Raw genomic sequence first — 21,228 nt, 5'->3', positions numbered from 1 at the left:
TGAAAAAGAGAACATGTGAATATAGAAAATGATAGCTGGAATAAAGAACAGATGGACAGAGCCACGGGACCAAGGATTCGGAAGGTGTGATCCGGACCTCCTCCAGAGGACAGCCGAGGAGACCAGAGACGGAAGATGGAGAAGTCAAAAGTTACGGAAGACAGAAGTAAACGTGCAGATTCAGGCCACAGATCCAGAAGAAGAGGAGGAAAGAACTGAAATAATGTGCTTAAATTATTATTTAAGAAATCAGAATCAGAATAGAACCAGAAAAGATGAAAGTCTCCACACACAGAGTGTAGATAAAGAAAAACTCTTAGACTACGTTATAGTGGAATTTAAATTAAATTAAAAACATTGAAGATGAAGCTATTACTTTTAAGCTTCCAGATTGCCAAAGCAGATCACCTACAGTGAAGCAAAAATTAAACTGACCCCAGGCTTCTCAACAGCAGTGTGAGGCTCAAGAAGACAATGGAATCATACTTTTGAAGTATTAATAAATATAACTCTGAACTTAGAACTTTGTAACTAGCCAAATTGACACAGAACTGTGAGGACATAATACAAATACCTCCAGGCAGATGAAACCTTCAAGACTGTGCTGTATGCCAGAGGTACGGATACGCAGGGGACCACAGAGGAGCAGCTAGCGCGGAGGCTCAGGAGCTGGAACGGGAAAAGGCAGCCCCGAAGCAGAGCGGCAGGAGATGAGTAAAGAGGGGGCACAGGCCAGAGTGTGAGCCTGTGGGCCATGAGAAAGACTAGATTTCTTCTGAGAATAATGAGAAGCCAGCGGGGTGAGAGGGCGAGCGATGTGATCCATGTCCCTCCTAAATACATCATTCCGCCTGCTGTGTGTGGAATAACCAGTAGGGGGCAGGAGTGGATGCAAGATTCCAGTTAGAAGGCTACTGCAGGGTGTGGAGCGGTGGTGGCCTAGGTTGGTGGCATGCAGGTGGAGAGGAGAGGACAGATTCAGGTTACACATTGTGGGGAGAGCAGGCTGACATCAGTGATGTGTTTGTAGTTGGGAGTAAAGAAAACGCAGGAAATTCAGGATAACACAGAGATAGGGAAGTTTTGGGAGAGCATATCAGGAGTTCTAACTTTTGTATGAGAACACTGAGTAGCTGTCATCTCCCCAAGCATATAAGAGGTACGATGGTAGTTGAGTACAGAAGTTGGGAGACAAGGTGAGAGGTCAGGACTGAGGATACAGATTTGTGATCATTGGTATAGATACACTGTTTAGAGCCAGGGGAAGAAATTACCCAAAGAGAGTGAATATGTACAGAGATGAGGGGAGGGAGGGGAGGAGGGGAAAAGAAAGGAGAAGGGAGGGGAGGGGAAGCCTTGCTGGAGTCTGGTGACACTGGAGGGGACACCAAAGGAGAATGCAGAGGAGCAGATCCAGAGAGCGTGGTGTTGGTGTGGAAGCCAAGAGAAAATGTGGTTTAATTTATGAGAGAAATAAATTGGGTGCAGTAAAATGAAGAGAGTGAAGTGACCATAGAATTGGCTACATCCTGACAATGTGACTTTGACAAAAGCCATTTCCACCTAACGTCAGGGACAGACTAGAGCAGGCTGAAGAGCAAGTGAGGAAGCCAAGACGAGTAATACAGAGAAGGGTGACGTGATGTAAGGATTGTAGGTGGCCCAGAGCAGGGGTCAGCCAACTTTTTTAAAGCGCCAGACAGTACACATTTCAGGCTTTGTGAGACAGGTGATGCTTTAAAGTACAGCTTTTATTATTAGCCAGCTTTGGCAAGGCCAGCACATCAGGAGAGGATCGCCATTGCAAAGAGAGTTTGTAACTTACAGTTTCCAAGAGGAGGCGGCACGCCATGCCACAGAGGAACCTGTGGGGCAGCACCAGGGTTGGTGAGGAGGCAGAGGGAGCCAGAGGAGACATGGGCAAGAGCCTCTATTGTGGTTTCCCCTGGAAGGAATAGGTGAGGCAGGATAAGCTGGCTTACAATTGGCTAGTGTGAATCATTTCAGTGGGCTCTGAGGCCTAGGGACTGTCCCTAGTTGCCTGGCACCTGGCCCTGGGGTGATGAGGGCAGAGGGATAGTGGCCCAAGTGTGAGAGTCTGATAAAGGAAGCAGTTGGCCTATGGGTTTTGGACTAGTGGATGTGCATATGAAAGGCAGGCTCAGAGAGCAAGTGGTTTGCTATCTGTAGGAATTAGCCAACCCCGGGAGGGACAGTCCCTTCCAGTGTCAGCAAGGCCCCAAGATGTCAAAGCATCAGAATAAAAAGACATGCTTAATATAGATGGCCTCTGCTGCAGCTCCTTAACTTTGCTGTTGAAGTATGAAAGCAGCCATAGACAATAAGTAAATAAACTAGTGTGGCTGGGTTCCAATAAAACTTTATTTTAAAAATAGGTAGGGGCCAGCCCCTTGGCCGAGTGGTTAAGTTCATGCGCTCCACTGGGGCGGCCTACGGTTTCGCTGGTTCGGATCCTGGGTGGGGACATGGCACCACTCATCAGGCCATGCTGAGGTGGCGTCCCACATGCCACAACTAGAAGGACCCACAACTAAAAATACACAACTATGTACTGGGGGGATTTGGGGAGAAAAAAGCAGAAAGAAAAAAAAAAGGTTGGCAACAGTTGTTAGCTCAGGTGCCAATCTTTAAAAAATAAATAAATAAATAGATAAACAAATAAATAAATAAAAATAGGTAGTGGGCCAGATTTGGGGCACAGGCTATGGTTTGCTGACCTGTGTCTAGACAAAGAAATCAGAACAATTAGAACAGAAGCAGTAAACAAAGATATCAATAAAGAAAACCTTTTTAGGGGCCAGCCTGGTCGCGTAGCAGTTAAGTGTGCACATTCTGCTTCGGCGGCCCAGGGTTCGCCTGTTCAGATCCTGGGTGCGGACATGGCACTGCTTGGCAAGCCATGCTGTGGTAGGCGTCCCACTTATAAAATAGAGGAAGATGGGCATGGATGTTAGCTCAGGGCCAATCTTCCTCAGCAAAAAGAGGAGGATTGGTGGCAGATGTTAGCTCAGGGCTAATCTTCCTCAAAAAAAAAAAAAGAAAGAAAAAGCAAAATTTTTTTAAAGCTGCAAAAGAAATCATTAGAGACCAGAATGTTTAATCTGTTGTATACCAAATCAATGAAAATACTCATACTCTAACTCCAACACATCCTGGAAAAATGCTTAAATTAGAAAGATGAAGAAAAAGTCTTAAAAAAAGCCTGCCTATAATTATGAGGAAAAACAAATCAGGCTGAACCTAGACTTCTTCTCATTAAGAATAAATGTCAGGAAGTAATGAAGTAATGTCTACAGAGTTTTGAAGAGAAATGGTATCAGTTATTGCTATGTAACAAAATAGCCCAAAACTCAGTGACTTAAAACAACAACCGCCACTGCTGCTCCATCACTGTGTGGGTTGGCTGGGCTCAGCTGCTGGCTCTTCTACTCCATGTGGTGTCCACTGGGGTCACCCACACGGCTGCATTCCGCGAGGAGCTCAGTCAAGGCTGGCTCGTCCCAGATGGCTTCACTCACACGCCTGTAGCCTCAGCCAGAGCGGCAGGAACAGCTGCAAGCTGTCACGACTCTGTCCACATGGTGTCTCGTCACTCAGTAGCCTGTCCAAAGATTACATGGTGTTGGATCCCATGAAGGCAAAATGGGGGCTGCTGGGCCTTTAAAGTCCTAAGGCACAAGTCACATACCATCACTTTTGCCACATTCCATTGGTCAGAGAAGTCAGAGGGCAAGGCTAGATTCAAGGAGAAGGGAAATGGACTGACCTCTTGATGGGAAGAGTGGTATGCGCATAGTAGGATGGGAGAAACTGTCGGGGGCCATCTTTGCAGACAATCTACCACAGTAGACAAGAATTCTACACACATCTGTGTGTAAAGAGGCAAGAAAGATTTTCTCAGAAACAGAAATGCTCAGCAAACTTAGATCTCTTACGTCCTTGAAAAAATAGGCTATATTCCAGCTGAGCTACAATATTTTAAGCTGTATTTCTAGCTGATGAAAACGTAAATCATTAAGAATAGCAAAGACATGATAATTAAACCTGAATAATTATTGTAAATAGAATTAAAATCTGAATAGATATAAAATTATTCTCAAAAGATGTCATATAGTACAAAATAATAATTCAATAATATAAATTTCTGCCCTACAGTCCAGAGTTCATAAACAAAGAATAAGGGGGCTGAGCAAGGAACTAGAAAGCATGATGAATTCCATAGTGTGCATGGGCAGAGCTGTGGATTTTTTGTTTTGGTAGTCAAGGTAGGCAGTTTTAAAATAAATGAAAGATAATCAGGACTCTTTATTTCCCCTCCCCTCAAAACTGCTCCCAACCCAGTAAGTGGCACCATTGTCACCCAGGGGCTCACCCGAAAACCAGCACAACGTGGGATTCCTCCTTCCCTTTCCTCCTCAAGCACTTCTTCCAAAGCCCTCAATACTCGTCCTTTTATGTGGGAAAGACTCGGGGTATAAACACACAGGGAAACGCACGTGCACACACATTTTAAAAAACACTGTCCTAAGTGTTCCATTATAACTTCTGATTTTTCACAGTCTCAAAGGAGACAGTATTTTTTCAGTCAATGTAAACAAGTATTTACTATTTTAAGTCACCCTCCAAGTTTAGTAAATTTATGGATGGCTAAATTCAACTAAAGGGTAATCTAAATTGTATCCAAATGTCGCACAGGAGGGACATATAAGAGAGCGCGCCCAGGCTGTCCTACCTTCATGGTGCAAGGAGGCACACTTTTCCTCTGTCTTCTCAGAGTCTCTGGCTGGACTGGTGGACTGGAGAATTCAGTTGACATAAGACAGATCAACAGGAGAAAAACATACAAATTCTATTTTTACATGGACACAGGAGCCTCCACAGGAAAACAGAGACCCAAAACGCTGTTAGGCCTCGGTGCTTATATACTAGGCTGAAGAAAGTGTAGTGAACGGCAAAAAATAAGTAAAGAGGCAAAAGGAACAGAAGGGTTATTTTCACAAGACGTGTTTGCACAGATTCTTCTTGGCCTCAACTCCTTGTCTCCGGTGATGAGAATGTTCCTTTCCTCCTGGCAGAGGGAGGGCAGCCTTCACAGGGGAGTTTTATCTCCTGCTTTCAGGAAGAAAATAGGAGGTCACAGGGCCCTGCCTGCACCTGTTGTTTTGCAAGTGCCTATAGCTCAAAATAGACAATATGCCAAATAGGCATATTTTGGGGTGGTGTGTTCTGAACCCCCTCAATAGTATACCTTCAATCCACCCACCTTCCTCTGTCTCCTGTCACCAATCAGCTTAAATGTAGCATCCTCCAGGGAGGTCTTCTCTGATCACCCAATAATACAGGCCCTCCAGCCACCCTCCCTCACATTCCTCTGGCATATTTCCATGGCACGCCTCATGCCCTGTACATCTTAATAATTATGTACTTGTGTGTTTATTGTCTGTCCCCCCATTAGAAGGAAAGCACCTTGAGAGAAAGACTTTGTCTCTTTTATCATATATCCATAGTGCCTAGAACAGTGCCTGCCACCAAATACACACTGAATAAAGAAAGGCATGAACCACTACGGCTAAAACAAGAAGTGTGCTTCTCAAATGACTAGAGAATATAGAAAGAGATAAGGGACAGTCAGTTTAACCAAAAGGCATAGAACTTAGGAAATGGCAGGGTTTTATAAAACCCCCAACACATAAAACAAGACGGCAGAAATTAAACCAAATTTATCAGTTGGGTTTAAAAATAAAATTCAATTATGGTATGTGTTGCTTCAAAAGGACTCAGCTAAAAGAAAATGATGCAGAAAGGCTTAAAGAAGAGGACAGACAAAAATTTATCAGATGAATGCAAACACAAAGACAGCAGGGATCAGAATATGAATTTCGGTCAAAGAATAAATCAAGGCCAACACACTGAATGGAGCAAAGGAAGTTTTACACTGATAGCTATGCCACCCACCGTGAAATTATAGCACACATCAGTATCCATGTACTGGGTAACACAGCCCGAAAATGCTAGCATACAAAGGGTTGAAAATTCAAAGAAAAACGTCTCAGGACTCCAATTGAAATGGAAGATGTTAACACATCTGCTGTAAGTCCGCTTTATTTGGGAAGGGGAGTAAGGGATAAAGCAAGATATACATTAGGAGACCAGAGCCAACCCTGATGGCCTAGTGGTTAAAGTTCGGCACACTTTGCTTTGGTGGCCAGGGTTCGCTTTACAGTTGAGGAGCCACTCCACCTGTCTGTGAGTTGCCATGCCGTGGTGGCAGCTCACACAGAAGAACTAGAACGACTTACAACTAGGATATACAACCACTAGGACTTTGGGGAGAAAATGAAAAGAGAAGGAATATTGGCAACAGATGTTAGCTCAGGGTGAATCTTTCCCTGCAAGAAAAAAAAAAAATTAGGAGACTGGAGAATAAAACAGTAAAAGTAAATGACATAGAGAATTAGAATAAATATAAAAGATGAATTAGCATTTAATTAATTGATGTTCAAGTTCACTAATAAACAGTTTTTGAACAATTATTATATGCTAATTATAGAACTAGGTTATGGGGGGTATTAATATGCCCCTTCATTCTTTTCTGATAAACATATAAATTTTTTTCAAAATGGATCATATTGTAGGTCACAAAGAAAGCCCCAACTATTTCCAAAAAGCAGAAATAATAGAAGCTACACTCCTTGACCACAATGCAATAAACCTAGAAATTAATAAAAATTTAAAGAACAACAGACCTCAACACTTGGAAATTTTTAAATGATCTAAATACCAAAGTCAAAGAAAAAACTGAAATATCAGGTAATTATATGTAAGTTCGCTTTTACATTTGTACTTCTAATTCTATGTATTAATTTTATATAAAAAATTAATACTTTTTTGTGACTAAGAAAGTAATACACCATTTTAAATATTCAGACAGTTCATAAACATACAACTTGAAAAGTTAAAGTCCCAATAATCTCACACTCCAGAGATAATCACTGACTCCTTTCTTTTTGATTTTGAAACAAAGATACGAGTAAAAAAACAAATAAAATATGTATCCAGGCCAAACGCCCCTTCCTGTTAAGAAGCACCTCCCTCTGCGTGAACCACATCTTTGGTTCACACCAAAGGGGCGATGGGTATTTCTAACTCCTGGATAAGTCCCATCATCAGGACTTAGTGAACCATCCACTGATACTCCCCACCTGTCTCCCAGGGGGCTGTGGGGATTGAGCAAGGTCACATCACCCAGGACCAATCAGAGCAATAAAGAAAAGAATCACCACAATTACTGTGACTACTCCACAGCTCAGACCTGGAGTACAAAACCACCTTTTTCACGTCATTTTATGTGCACAAGACCTGCACCTCTACTTGCCCTGCTCAATAAAGGAGAGAATTAAATTGCTGAGTTGCCAGCTCAGGGTGACGCTCCCAGACCAAAACTGCTTGGTCTACTTTAGAGGGGAAATAACTTCATTAGAAAGGACACTTTCTTGGCTAGCTGGTCCTCAGCTGGCAAAAGTGTCTCCAGAGCGCTTGTGACCTCTGCAGCTGACTGGAGTGGCTACTTCAGTCTTCAGGGACCCTGGGGTGGGAGGTCACACCTGCCAAATGTGAGGTAAGTCCATGAGGGCCCAAGGTTTGGCATTTTTGTCTTTCTTTCCTGGAGTTTTCTCCAACCACCTGTTTTAAATTGCGGCCTCTTCAGCACCCTCTCTTTCTCTTCCCGGGTTAATTTTTCTCCCCAGGTTAACTTTTCTCCCCAGCACCTAACAACACCCGTGCCACATGTTTTCCTTGTCTGCCTAGCTTATGGCCTGTTTCCCCTTAGAATGTGAGTTCCCTGAGAGCACGGTGCTCCATCTGTCTGGTTCCGGGCTCGAGCCCTGCTGCCTAGAGTAGCACTTGGCTCACAGTAGCTACTCAGTTTTGAAAGAATAACCCCCAAATCCATCTCTACAGTAAAAGATGTTTTTCTGGGTGAGGACAGGGCCAAATGGGCCCCAAGTTTTGGAACAGAAGGAGTCTGTGGGGCCATCCATGGGGCAATGTCCAAAAGACATGGAAGTTTTCAAGAAGGTGAGTGGTAAGAGAAAAGGGGAAACAAGAAAGGAGTGGAGGCCCTACACCTTCAGCATTTACCTGGGGTGCTTGTGTATAAAATGGAATCAATCTGCAGCCCAAGAAGGGACAAAAGAGGGAGGGGAGTCGGGCCAGTTCTGCTTCTGTCCACCCTCCCTTTTGCCCACATATCCAACCTTTTAGGAACTCCTGACAGTTCTACCCTTAAAATAAATAAAAATCCAACCACTTCTCTCCTCCTCCAGGCTGTGACCTGCTCTGCGCCACCGTCCTCTCCAGCCTAGACTACGTCCACAGCTTCCCGGTGGGTGTCCACCTTTGCCCCTACAGCCGGCTCTCCACAAACATCAGCCTCATCTTCCAGCACTGTGGATCAGACCCTGTCACCGCCTGCCAGCCCCCTCAAAGCCTCTGTCCCTAAAGCTCTCCCCAGGTATTCCCTTCCTCACCTCGCAGGCCTTTGCGCCAATCCCACCTCCAGGAGGCCCCCCTGACCACCCTACCCTTTAATTCCACACCCTGCACGGGACGCCAGCCCTCCTCGGCCTCCTTATTCTGCCCTTTCCTTTGTTTCCTACCACTGACCTTTTCTAATATCCCGGATAACTATGGATGTTCACGGTTTACCCTGTCTCCTGCCCCTGCCCCTGCCCGCAGCTGCGCCGGGGCCGGGAGACCTTCCTGTTCCTCAGCGCATCCCAAGCCTGAAGAGCGCGGCCTGGTGCACGGGCTCGATTTTTTATTGAACCGGCGATTTGAACAGAAAGAGAAGTGCAGCGGCTTATGCTTTCCTGCCAGCTGAGCTGATTGTAAATGATAAATCAATCTTGGGATTTTAGCAGGCAGTATTCACAAGAGCTCCACGAAGGAAACCGGGTCTCTTCGGCTGCTGGTCTGAAGCAGAACAAGAACAGAAATAAGGTCTTTGTCCGTTTCTTTTTTCTGCTTCTGCCCAAAACAGGTGTCTCTGAGACTCTTTTTGGGACACCGGCAACAAGGGTAACTCTAACACTGCTGGATATTTCTCTCCGAAGGTGCTCTCCCCAGAGGGGAAGCAGGAAAGCTCAGCAGCTCACCAGGGACCGGCCTGAACTCGGAAGAAAAGACGCCAGCCGGTTCCTGCCTCCCCGCTTGCCCGCCCGCGGTGTCGCCTTCCCTCGCGGTTATAAAGGTCTCCCCGCGCAGCGCCACAGCACTTCCCGCCTCCCTGCCGCTCGGGTCCCTCGGGCCCGGGCGGGGCTGGGCGGCCCTGCACACGCAGAAACCGACCCGGGCGGCCCCCTTCCAGCGAGGATGAAGCAAAACAGCCCGCGGCTGGGCCGCGGCCGCCGCCCAGGCCCCTAGCGTGTCCGAGGCCGGCGCCGAGGGCCGGGGCCGCGCGGGCCTCCCGATCCCGGCCGGCGCTGCAGGCGGGCGGCGGGCTCGTCGCGGGAAAGGGGTGCGCACGCGTCTGTGCTGCTCTGTAATGAGTGGAAAGAAAGGGGACAGGGAGGAATCCCCGAGAACAAAACTCTGGTCCTCCCTGTGGAGTGCAGAAGAGCGGGGCGGTGGCGAGGAGGCGGGTCGGGAGCCGGTCCAGCCAAGTTTGCTCCGGGTTAGATAAACTTCCCGCTCCAGCTTTCTCCGTTGCAGCCCGAGGTCCCGGTTACCCGGTAAGCGCCGCGGCTGCATTCCCGGAGGGGCGGAGGGTGGGCGGTACGCGAGGAGGGGGCGGCCGGACCCCGGGGCGCGCAGGCGCCTGCCTTGCTCCCTCGGCCACCCGCCCCGTCCCCTCCCCGAGCTCGGGGCGGGGGGGGGGGGTGTTAGGGGAGGGGGGATGGCCAGCCCTGGAGCCGAGGGAGGGCCGGAGGCAGACACAAAGCCCTTCCCTCCCCTCCCCCTCCCCTCTCCCCTCCCCCTCCCCTCTCCCCTCCCCCTCCCCCTCCCCTCTCCCCTCCCCCTCCCCCTCCCCTCTCCCCTCCTCCTCCCCTCTCTCCTCCTCCTCCCTTCTCCCCTCCTCCTCCTCCCCTTCTCCTCCCCTCCTCCTTCTCCTCCTCCCCTCCCCTGCTCTTCCTCCTCCTCCTGCTCCTCCCGGGCTGGGAAACCCAGCCCCGCGCTAGTCTGCGGGGCCGCCCGTCGCCCCCGCCTCCACGACCTGCGGGGAGGGCCTGCGCGAGGTAAGGGGCGGCGGCACCAGAGACCCCACCCCCTGTGCCCGCACCCATCCTCCAGGGAGATTCTGGGGCGCGGGTGGGGCTCTGCGGCGTTCAAGGTTCTGGGTGCTGCTCCTCGCACTCGCCTTGCCTCCGGAGGAGACCTGGGGGAAGAGAACGAGCTAGCGTCCTCGGGGGTCGTGGGGACGGGTGGGGGAGGGAGCGCCAGGGAGTGAGGACACCGGGACAGGGACAGGGTGACCTTGGGGCGCTGCAGGGCGGCCGCTGGTCCAGGCAGGGTCAAGGGGTGTCCTCAGCTGACCTCTCCGGGGGTGGCGTGAGGGGCTGCCGGAGAGTGCCGGCGGGATGGCCACAGGTACGGGCGTGTGCGTGCGCGCAGGAGCAGGAGGAGGTAGGGACCTTTGTCGAGTTCTACCTGCGAGGACGTCTACAGGGTGTCAGGTGCGCCCCGCGCCTGTGCGCGGGGACAAGACCAGGGAAGCACAGCCCGAGTGCCCAGCGCAGATCCGGTCCATGCGCCTAGTCAGTGCACCGCGTAGACGCTCCGGCCCGAGATTTCCTCCCCCGGGTGGAGGAGCCCCGGTAGGAGGGTCGGTGAGTCCCGGCACTGGGCGATGGGGCTGTCGCGGTGATTGATGGCGGCGCCGCAGGCGGAGGAGGAGCCCTGGGTTCCTGCCGGGAAGGGTCGGGGCCACATTCCCACTTTGAGGCCTCCCCGCCCCCTTCTGGGCTCGGCCTCCACCCTTGGCCTCGGCTCTCATCAGGGAGGCGTCCACCCCTCCACCCCCCCCCCCGCCCCCCCCGTCACGGGGCGCCCCTCGACGGCCGGCGGACAGCAGGGTTTGCAGAATTCGGCTTTAAAGCCTGTGATATGTTGCCAAGAAACAGAGGGCGAGACCGGCCCCCTGGGGCCTCGGAGGCGCCGCTCTCGGAGATCGCCAGTCCTTGGGGCTCTCCTTGCAGTGGAGGCGGCCGGCCGCGCGCAGCCCTGGCGCACGCGGAGCCGCGCTTTCTTGCAGAGTGAGGGTTCCAGGCACCTTGGGGGTTCTTAGGAACGTGCTGTCATCAGAAAGGAAACCTGAGAGCACTCTTCGCCCAACAGGGCATTGTAAATATTGTAGCAAAAATAAACACTTGGCGGCACTCAGTATTAAGAAATAGTGTTTTAATGCTATATTTTAAAAAATAAAATTTAATGTAAAAGAATCCACGATGAGTAAACTGTCAACATTTTAAATAAAGACGGGATGTTGTTACCACCCTGCATCAGTGGTGTGCGTGCGACAGGAACAGTTCCCAGGCTCCCTCAGTGTGGTCCCCTCCTGGGGCCTTATGAGGGTTGATAGTGGCGTACAACAGATTATCCAGGCTGTCTTTGTATCTAGTCATGGTTTTTGACTAGAGCTTTTATTAACTTTTTACCTAGTTCAAATGTGAGAGAATATTTTGATAAGTGTACATAGACGTGCACATTTTCCTTTTTGCTCAGGTTCCAGTATATCTCCAGAACACCCATGCATTCCCAGTGCTCTGGCACTTCCATAGAGGGCATGGCCCCGGATTGACAGGGCCCTGGGACAGTGAGGGGCCCTTGCATTTGGGACTGGAGAAGAAGGCTGGCGATTGACAGGAGCTTTGGGGTTTGGGGACTCTGTTCTCAGCAGTTTGAGGCTGGTGACATGAGAGAAGGCCAAACTGCTGCCAGGACCCCCTTTGTCTGGGGCCGTTGTGTTGCAGACAGCTTATCTGAGTAGAGAAAGAGACCTAAGATGGCCACACTTGGCCCCCATGAGGGGCAGACTGGAGGAGCTTGACTCCCTCTGGGGCCCTGCTCTGTGCTGGCGGTTTAGAGATAACTTCCCAGCACCACCCTTACCCCTCCCCTTCTCCAAATTCAGGGATCACTACCCCCTCCAAAGAGGAGTTCCATGCTCCAGAGACAGCTCCTTACCAGGCTCAGTCCTCCTCCTCTGCTTGGAGGAGACATGACTCCTTCCTCCTCTGTGCAAGGGCGTGCGGCGCTGGAAGTCAGCCTTCGCTGGGCCCGCTCTTCCCGTACTCCCCACATTATAGCGTTGTGGCATTAGGTCTCACTCCCCTTGTACATGCAGCCCTCCTAATGATCCTTCAGGGGTCCTCATGGTGTCAGCTGTGAAGGTTTCCCTGACCTCCCTCCTTTCTCTGGTAAGGCACCCCTCAGCGCCACCAGAATTCCTTGTGATGTATCACTTAGGGGCCACATGCAGTGGGCCCCAGTTGCCCTCTGTCTATGAACTTCCTCAGGTCGAAAGCCAGGTCGTAGCTCTTACTGCCCAGTACTCAAGGCATGGGTGTTGAAAGAATGAACAAAAATATGCGTTTGTAAATGCATTTTGAGGAGTTATAGAGCAAGAAGTATATCCTTAGCAGATAATCATATTTTTAGAGCACCTTATAAAATGCTTTTACAGATAATGTCTCAGTTGTTTCTCACAACAGTACTATTAATTCCATTTGGTAGGTGAGAAAACAGGCCTGGAGAGGTCAGAGCACTAAGCCAGAACCAGGGCTCCCGGTCCAATAATGATTTCGCTGTGCCACAGCTGATTTGCTAGAGGTGGCTGTGCCCAGAGGCACACCCCATGCAGTATCTGTCTAGAGCGGAATTTACCAAATTGCGTTTTAGGATGCAACTTTAGTAAAGAATTACTAAAGCGTTACAGTGGTAAAATATATTAGAGAAATGCTAAGGTTAGCCGTTTTCCACTGCAGGACTTTTCAGTGCCTTTATTATTATAATGAGCTTTGGGACTCTTTAGATTGATGCCGTGATATGGAATATTTGCCAGCTTCATTTGGCCACAGAACACTCTCATGAAGGATCTTCTGGATCCAGTGTTCCAAGGAGTCCACTTTGGGAAATGTTGTTTAGCTCACCTTCTGACATCTAGGCAGTTTGCGAGGAACGTTGGTGCTCAAGATGGTAAAAATGTACATTCTGGACATTACAAAGGCACAGTAATCCCCCCTTGTAAATTTAGAGCTAATTGTTGGTTTGCCCACTTCTGTGAGCCTGATTAACACGAGTCCATTCTCCAGGGTCTGATCGGATCTCAGGGAACTGAAGCAGTCAAGTAAGCAATGCAGACAGGCCCTGGAGAGAGCTGGCGGTGCTGCGCAGGAGCCACCGGTTTATGCCAGCTGCCCTGGGAACACCTCAGTGCGGCTGTAGTGGTGGGCGGCAGCTTAGGAGGTCTTGTACCGAGGGCACCTTTCGGTTGATCACTGCACTGAGTAGGAAAATACACTTGGTGGGCCCTGGGAGCTGGCAGTGTGGATTCTGTAGGGCGTCAATGTCACATTCACCCCTGAGGAGGCAGCAGCAGTCGCTCCCTGGGCACCTCCGGCCTGGAACAGAGACTGCTGATGGCAGCCCCCAGTTCATAGGCACCTGTTGTTTGAAATCAGGTGTCTAAAAAAGAGTTTGCCTGCAACCTACTATCAGGCACTTTTCACGGATCGGTAACCTCTGCTATTCAGGCTTTATTGCCTTTAAGAGAGGAGGTGAATGGGGAAGCCAGAGTTCTATTTAAAGGATTCAGAGGAGCGTTGTGGGCTAGCAGAGGAGCCTTGGGAAAGGGATAGGCCATCAGAGGCGCGGCCTGGAGAGGTTAACGTCCACCTGCAGACATTTCCCCATCTCCACTCCCAGCGAATTGATCTCAAGATTTGTTTCATAGATTTTTCCGAAGCACGGAAAGTAAGTAATCTCCGAGATCTGCATTGAATAGCTTGGTGTCACAAGAGTCAAAGACAGTCAAAGGGAGGAGTGTTTGAGAAAAATTGACCTATCAGTTGGGGGTGGGGGGTGCGCGTGTGTGCGGGCGCCTGTGGTCCTGCATGTTTGGCCAAGGAAGAGAGTGGGGAGAAAATGCCGAGTATGATTTAAAAAAAAATTTTTTTTTTCCTTAAAGATTGGCACCTGAGCTAACAATTGCTGCCAATCTTCTTTTTTTTCTGCTTTTTCTCCCCAAATCCCCCCAGTACATAGTTGTATATTTTAGTTGTGGGTCCTTCTAGTTGTGGCATGTGGGCCGCCCCCTCAACATGGCCTGACCAGCGGTGCCGTGTCGGCGCCCAGGATGTGAGCTAGGGAAACCCTGGGCCGCAGAAGCAGAGTCGGGGAACTTAACCCCTCGGCCATGGGGCAGGCACCTGATTTTTAACTTTTGAGTTTAAAAGTCCTGTGTGTTACCCGGATAGCAATTTTCAATAAGCAGCTGGAGACACAGGGCGTCCTTGGGGCACTGTGGGGACCGGAGTGGGGGTTGATGAACTTACCCAGGAAGAGGCCACAGAAAGGGGTTAAAGCAGAACTTGGAAGCCCACATCCAGGGGCGGGAAGGGATTGTGACGCCAGGGACTGGGAGGAAAAGGCTGCACTGATGAGCAGCCAACCAGGACTTTTTTTTTCTTTTTTAAAGATTAGCACCTGACCTAACAACAGTTGCCAATCTTTTTTTTTTCCCTTCTTCTTCCCTAAAGCCCCCCCAGTACACAGTTGTCTATTCTACTTGTGAGTGCCTCTGGTTGTGGCATGTGGGACACAGACTCAGCATGGCCTGACGAGCGGTGCCATGTTGGCGCCCAGGATCCGAACCAGCGAAACCCTGAGCCGTGGAGGCAGAGCTGTGAACTTAACCACTCAGCCAGGGGCCAGCCCCACAACCATGACTTTCAACCTGCTAGTTATGGCCAGCGTCTGGTATGTGGCTGGTCAGGGCCCAGGCTGTACCAGGGTGTGAAGTATTTTTTTTTTCAATCATTTTATTGAGATCATAATGGTTTATAACATCATCTCATTTCAGGTGTACATTACTATTTATCAATTTCTGTATAGACTGCATTGTGCTCACCACCAGAAGTCTAATTTTTATCCATCACCATACATGTGTCCCTTTACCCCTTTTGCCCACTCCCCAACCCTCTTCCCCTCTGGTAACCACTAATCTGTTCTCTATCCATGTGTGTGTTTATCTTCCACATATGAATGAAATCAAGCAGTGTTTGTCTTTGTCTGGCTTATTTTGCTCAACATCATACCCTCAAGGTCTATCCATGTTGTTGTAAACGGGATGATTTTGTCCTTTTTTTATGGCTAAGTTTTTCATTGTGTATTTATACCACATCATCTTTATCCATTCATCCATGGAAGGACACTTGGGTTGCTTCTCTGTCTTAGCTATTGTGAATAATGCTGCAATGAACATATGGGTGCATAAATCTCTTTGGATTGTTGATTTCAAGTTCTTTGGATAAATACCCAGTAGTGGAATAGCTGGGTCATGTAGTATTTCTATTTTTAATTTTTTGAGAAATCTCCACACTGTTTTCCATAGTGGCTGCACCAGTTTGCATTCCCACCAGCAGTGTATGAGGGTTCCCTTTTTTCCACATCGTCTCCAACGTTTGTTATTTTTTGTCTTGGTAATTAAAACCATTCTGATGGGTGTAAGGTGATATGTTAATGTAGTTTTAATTTGCATTTCCCTGATGATTAGTGATGCTAAACATCTTTTCATGTGCCTATTGGCCATCTGTATATCTTCTTTGGAAAAATGTCTTTTCATATCCTCTGCCCATTTTTTGATTGGGTTGTTTTTGTCGTTGTTGTTGAGTTGTGTGAGTTCTTTATATACTTTGGAAACTAACCCCTTGTTGGATATACAATTTGCAAATATTGTCTCCCAGTTGGTGGATTGTCTTTCTGTTTTATTCATGGTTTCCGTGGCCGTGCAGGAGCGTTTTAGTCTGTTGTAGTCCCATTCGTTAATTTTTTCTTTTGTTTCCCTTGCCTGAGTGGACATGGTATTCAAAAAGATTCTGCTAAGACTGATGTCAAAGAGTCCACTGCCTAAATTTCTTCTAGGAGTTTTATGGTTTCAGGATTCAGTCCATTTTGAGTTAATTTTTGTGTATGGTGCAAGATAATAGTCTCCTTTCATTCTTTTGCAAGTGGCTGTCTAGTGTTCCCAACACCATTTATTGAAGAGACTCTCCTTTCTCCATGTTCCTGGCTCCTCTGTCGAAGATTAGCTGTCCGTAGATGTGTGGCTTCATTTCTGGGCTTTCAGTTCTCTTTCATTGGTCTGTGTGTGTCTTTTTGTGTCAGTACCATGCTGTTTTGATCACTATAGTTTTATATTCTATTTTGAAGTCAGGGATTGTCATGCCTCCAGCTTTGTTCTTTTTTTCTCAGGATTGCTTTGGCTACTTGAGGTTTTTTGTTGTTCCATATAAATTTTAGGATTCTTTGTTCTATTACCATGAAGAATGTCATTGGGATTCTGATTGGGGTTGCATTAAATCTGTAGGTTGCTTTAGGTAATATGGACAGTTTAACTATGTTTATTCTTCCGGCCATGAGCATGGAGTATTTTTCCATTTCTTTATATCTTCTTCAATTTCTTTCAATAATGTCTTATGGTTTTCAGTGTATATAGGTCTTTCACCTCCTTGGTTAAATTTATTCCTAGATATTTTATTCTTTTTATTGTGATTGTAAATGGGATTGTATTCTTGAGTTCTCTTTCTACTAGTTCGTTTTTAGTGTATAGAAATGCAACTGATTTTTGTACATTTATTTTGTACCCTGCAACTTTGCTGTAGTTGTTCATTATTTCTAATAGTTTTCTGATGGATTCTTTAGGGCTTTCTATATATAGAATCATGTCATCCACAAACAGTGAGAGTTTTATTTCTTCCTTTCCAATTTGGATTCCTTTTATTTCTTTTTCTTGCCTAATTGCTCTGGCCAAAACCTCTGGTACTATGTTGAATAGGAGTAGTGAGAGTGGGCCGCCCTGTCTTGTTCCTGTTCTCAGAGGAATAGCTTTTAGTTTTTCGCCATTAAGTATGATGTTGGCTGTGAGTTTGTCATATATAGCCTTTATTATGTTGAGGCACTGTCTTTCTATACCCATTTCATTGACAGTTTTAATCATAAATGGATGTTGGATTTTGTCAAATGCTTCTCTGCATTTATTAAGATGAGCATGTAAGTTTTATTCCTCATTTTGTTAATGTGGTGTATCACATTGATTGATTTGCGGATATTGAACCATCTCTGTGTCCCTGGTGTAAACCCCTCTTGATCTTGGTGTATGATCCTTTTAATGCATTGCTGTATTTGGTTTGCCAATATTTTGTTGAGGATTTTTGCATATATGTTCATCGGTGATATTGGCCTGTAATTTTCCTCCTTTGTGCTGTCCTTGCCTCGTTTTTGCATCAGGGTGATGTTGGCTTCATAGAATGAGTTAAGAAGCATTCCATCGTCTTCAATATTTTGGGATAGTTTGAGAAAGATAGGTACTAAATCTTTGAATGTTTGGTAGAATTCTCCAGAGAAGCCATCTGGTCCTGGACTTTTGTTTTCTGGGAGGTTTTTGATTACTGTTTCAATCTCTTTACTTGTGATTGGTCTATTCAGATTCTCTGTTTCCTCTTGATTCAGTTTTGGACAGTTGTATGAGTCTAAGAATTTATCCATTTCTTCTAGGTTATCCAATTTGTAGGCATATAGTTTTTCATAGTATTCTCATAATCCTTTGTATTTCTGTGGTATCCCATTGTAATTTCTCCTCTTTCATTTCTAATTTTTTTTATATCAGCCTTCTCTTTTTTCTTAGTGACTCTGGGGTTGTCAATTTTGTTTTCTCAAAGAATCAGCTCTTGGTTTTATTGATCCTTTCTACTATTTTTTTTAGTCTCTATTTCATTTATTTCTGCTCTCTTTTTTATTGTTTCCCTCCTTCTGCTGATGCTGTCCATTGTTTGTTCTTCTTTTTCTAGTTCTATTAGATGTAGTTTAAGATTACTTATTTGAGATTTTTCTTGTTTGTTGAGGTTGGCCTGTATTACTATGAATTTCCCTCTTATGACCACTCTTGCTGCATTCCACAAGAGTTGGTATGTTGTATTTTCATTTTCATTTGTCTCCAGGTATTTTTTCATTTCTCCTTTGATTCCTTCATTGATCCAGTGGTTGTGCAGTAGCATGTTGTTTAGTCTCCAGATATTTGTGACTTTCCCAGCTTTTTTCTTGTAGTGGATTTCTACTTTCATAGCATTGTGATCAGAAAAGATACTTGATATGATTTCAATCTTCTTAAATTTATTGAAGTGTGCCTTATTTCCCAACATTTCATCTATCTTTGACAGTGTTCCATGTGTACTTGAGAAGAATGTGTATTCTGCTGGTTTTGGATGGAATGTTCTATATCTCTCTCTATATATCTGTTAAGTCCATCTGTTCTATTTTTTCATTTAATTCCACCTCGTACCACTGGGGAGGAGCAGGAGCTGGGTTTCTGATCCCACTCCATCTGCTGGAAGTTGTGGGGGGTACAGCGGGTGCTCCCAGTGGCCAGGAAAGCATTCACGGGTGGGCTCAGGGCTGCCACCGCCTCCTCTTACAGTTGCACCAAGACTGGTTCCCACTTGTGGGGCCGCAGTGGTAATATGGGCACTCCTGCTGACCAAGAAGGCACTTGCACATGTGTGTAGTTCTGCCATTGCCTCTTACGGTCTCACCAGCTGCTGTGCTTGGTGGGCAGGGCTTCTTTGCAGGTTCTGTGCCTAGGCCACTCATTGGGACTGCAGTGCTGGGCTCTCCTGGCAAGAAAGCATTTGCACATGGGCTCAGGGCTTCCTCTGCCTCTCCTTAAAGTCACGCTGAGGCGCGTTCCCACTTGCAGGACCACAGCGGCACCATGGGTGCTCCCAGCCAGGAAAGTGTTCACTTGTGTAAACAGGGCTGCTGGGAAAGGGTTGGGGAGTGCTCACCAATCTTCACTGCATCCCAGAGGCCCAGTCCCTCCACCTTCAGATGTCTAGCTGCATGGGTCTCTCAAGTGTCCTCTTGTGCTGCGTGGATATCCTCCGTTGGTCAATGAATGTCCATTTAGTTGTAGTTCAAAGGGGGAGAGACAAAGGGAATGGCTTACTCTGCCATGTTGCTGATGTCCTGAAGTATTTTTAATGTCATCCCTGAGAAGTCAGCTGAGAGTGCAAACGGAACCACACACATTGATACAGCCACTAGCAAACCAACTCAGCAGCATTATCACATGTTGATTGAATGAATGATTAAGTGACATTGCTTTTTGTAGCAGAAACTATTTTTAAACTTGCTAATGGTTTGGTAAAAGTCTGAACAGTGACATTTTTAGAAGACTCTCAGAAAATCAAGTTGGGTTTTTAGGGGAATGAGGCACGAGGCTGCAGGCATTCCATCCTGTTCGAAGTGTTGTATTCTGGTCAAGAATCTTTGGTGGCAAGGACCCCCAGCGGTAACTTTGGATACCCTGAAAAGTTGCAGGAAAAGTTATAAAGATATGCTGATTTGTATTTTGAAACCATCTATAAGAACGATTTAAATGGTGTTGCTGAGCTTCACAGTGTCCAAATGAGAAACTAGTTCAGGAGGCGTTCTAATTACTGCTGTGAGCTGACGTCTCGTTTTTATTGGATACGACCTGTGGTCAAGTGATAGTAAATGAAGGTATTAACGTGTAATCCCCACTCATCTGAAATTCTCAGAAGTTGAGCATTCTTAAAATTAGACTTGTTGGAAACATTTGTATTTTACAACTTTTTTTTTTTTTTAAAGATTTTATTGTTTTTTTCCTTTTTCTCCCCAAAGCTCCCCCGGTACTTAGTTGTGTATTCTTCATTGTGGGTTCTTCTAGTTGTGGCATGTGGGACGCTGCCTCAGCGTGGTCTGATGAGCAGTGCCATGTCCGCGCCCAGGATTCGAACCAACGAAATACTGGGCCGCCTGCAGTGGAGCGCGCGAACTTAACCACTCGGCCATGGGGCCAGCCCCTCAACTTTTTTTTTTTTTAAAGATTTTATTTTTTTCCTTTTTCTCCTCAAAGCCCCCCGGTACATAGTTGTATATTCTTCGTTGTGGGTCCTTCTAGTTGTGGCATGTGGGACGCCGCCTCAGCGTGGTTTGATGAGCAGTGCCATGTCCGCACCCAGGATTTGAACCAATGAAACACTGGGCCGCCTGCAGCGGAGTGTGCGAACTTAACCACTCGGCCATGGGGCCAGCCCCTGTATTTTACAACTTTTAATGAATTAAGTCTGTTTTGAGTGAGAAGGTTAACCTAGTAAGTGAGATAAACAGACATTTGGGTTTTTATGTCTATAGTTTTGTGTGTTAGATCACGAATACAAAAATCCAAACCTTATTTGCCTAACAAAACATTGTTTTATTTATTGAAGAAATCACCACCGATTTTTTCTTCCGAATAGTTAACGCCGCATTACACTTAACTCTGGTTTGATCACAAGAATACTTTTTAAAAATGAATTGAGGGGGCTGGCCCGGTGGCACAGTGGTTAAGTGCACACGGTCTGTCCGATTAGGCGGCCCAGGGTTCACCAGTTCGGATCCCGGTTGCAGACATGGCACTGCTTGGCACGCCATGCTGTGGTAGGCATCCCACATATAAAGTAGAGGAAGATGGGCACGGATGTTAGCTCAGGGCCAGTCTTCCTCAGCAAAAAGGAGAGGATTGACAGCAGTTAGCTCAGGGCTAATCTTCCTCAAAAAAAAAAAAAAAAGAATTGAGGCAGATGTGTCTCCTGTATGAACAAGGGACACCTTCACGAGTCAGCTTGCACGTGAACCTTAGAGTCCTCGGCACTCAGCCAAGTTCCCACACCTCCCCACAGGGCAGAAACCAGAGCCGGGTCCCAGAAGACCAGTGTGGGGTTTGTCTGACTTCAGGGCGTGATGCCGGGGTAGGTGAGATGGTATCCCAGCAGCACTCCTCTTCTGCTACCCAGACATTTCTTGCCTGGGCGCTGAGTGTTCGTGGCTCTGTCACACAGCAGCTTCAACGTTGTGCCCCGTCAAGTGTTGGTACTTTTCCTTTGGATTCCTTTAATGGCTCCTGTGCTCAGAAAGCCTTTTTTGTGT

At 47.1% G+C, this 21,228-nt stretch overlaps 1 protein-coding gene and 1 long non-coding RNA gene across 7 annotated transcripts in view; one reads left to right on the top strand and one right to left on the bottom strand.

Moving 5' to 3' along the window:
- Positions 1-3,538: 3,538 nt before the first annotated feature.
- On the bottom strand, positions 3,539-7,070 carry LOC103549441 (uncharacterized). Of its 2 annotated transcripts, XR_011531188.1 has the most exons (4): positions 4,754-6,971; positions 4,394-4,470; positions 3,788-3,889; positions 3,539-3,689 (listed from the first exon to the last, which is right to left on the bottom strand). It is a non-coding gene; the product is annotated as an uncharacterized lncRNA (long non-coding RNA). The 2 variants fall into 2 exon arrangements; XR_544539.2 differs by lacking the exon at positions 4,394-4,470 and having other exon boundaries at positions 3,540-3,689; positions 4,754-7,070.
- A 2,557-nt stretch (positions 7,071-9,627) lies between these two features.
- The window catches only part of RIN2 (Ras and Rab interactor 2), a 213,850-nt gene continuing 202,249 nt past the window's right edge, over positions 9,628-21,228 (top strand). Inside the window, exon 1 of one of the 5 annotated variants that reach the window (XM_070589491.1) lies at positions 9,628-9,755. The gene's annotated coding sequence lies outside the window, so the exon portion shown is untranslated. Of the gene's footprint in view, positions 9,756-10,123; positions 10,260-21,228 lie in introns of those variants that run through there. The other 4 variants (XM_070589492.1, XM_070589496.1, XM_070589490.1 and 1 more) reach the window with 4 other exon arrangements.

This window comes from Equus przewalskii, chromosome 21 (genome assembly GCF_037783145.1).
Source record: "Equus przewalskii isolate Varuska chromosome 21, EquPr2, whole genome shotgun sequence".
In the NCBI taxonomy this organism is placed as follows: Eukaryota; Metazoa; Chordata; class Mammalia; order Perissodactyla; family Equidae; genus Equus; species Equus przewalskii.
This window is presented reverse-complemented; position numbering and strand designations above follow the sequence as displayed.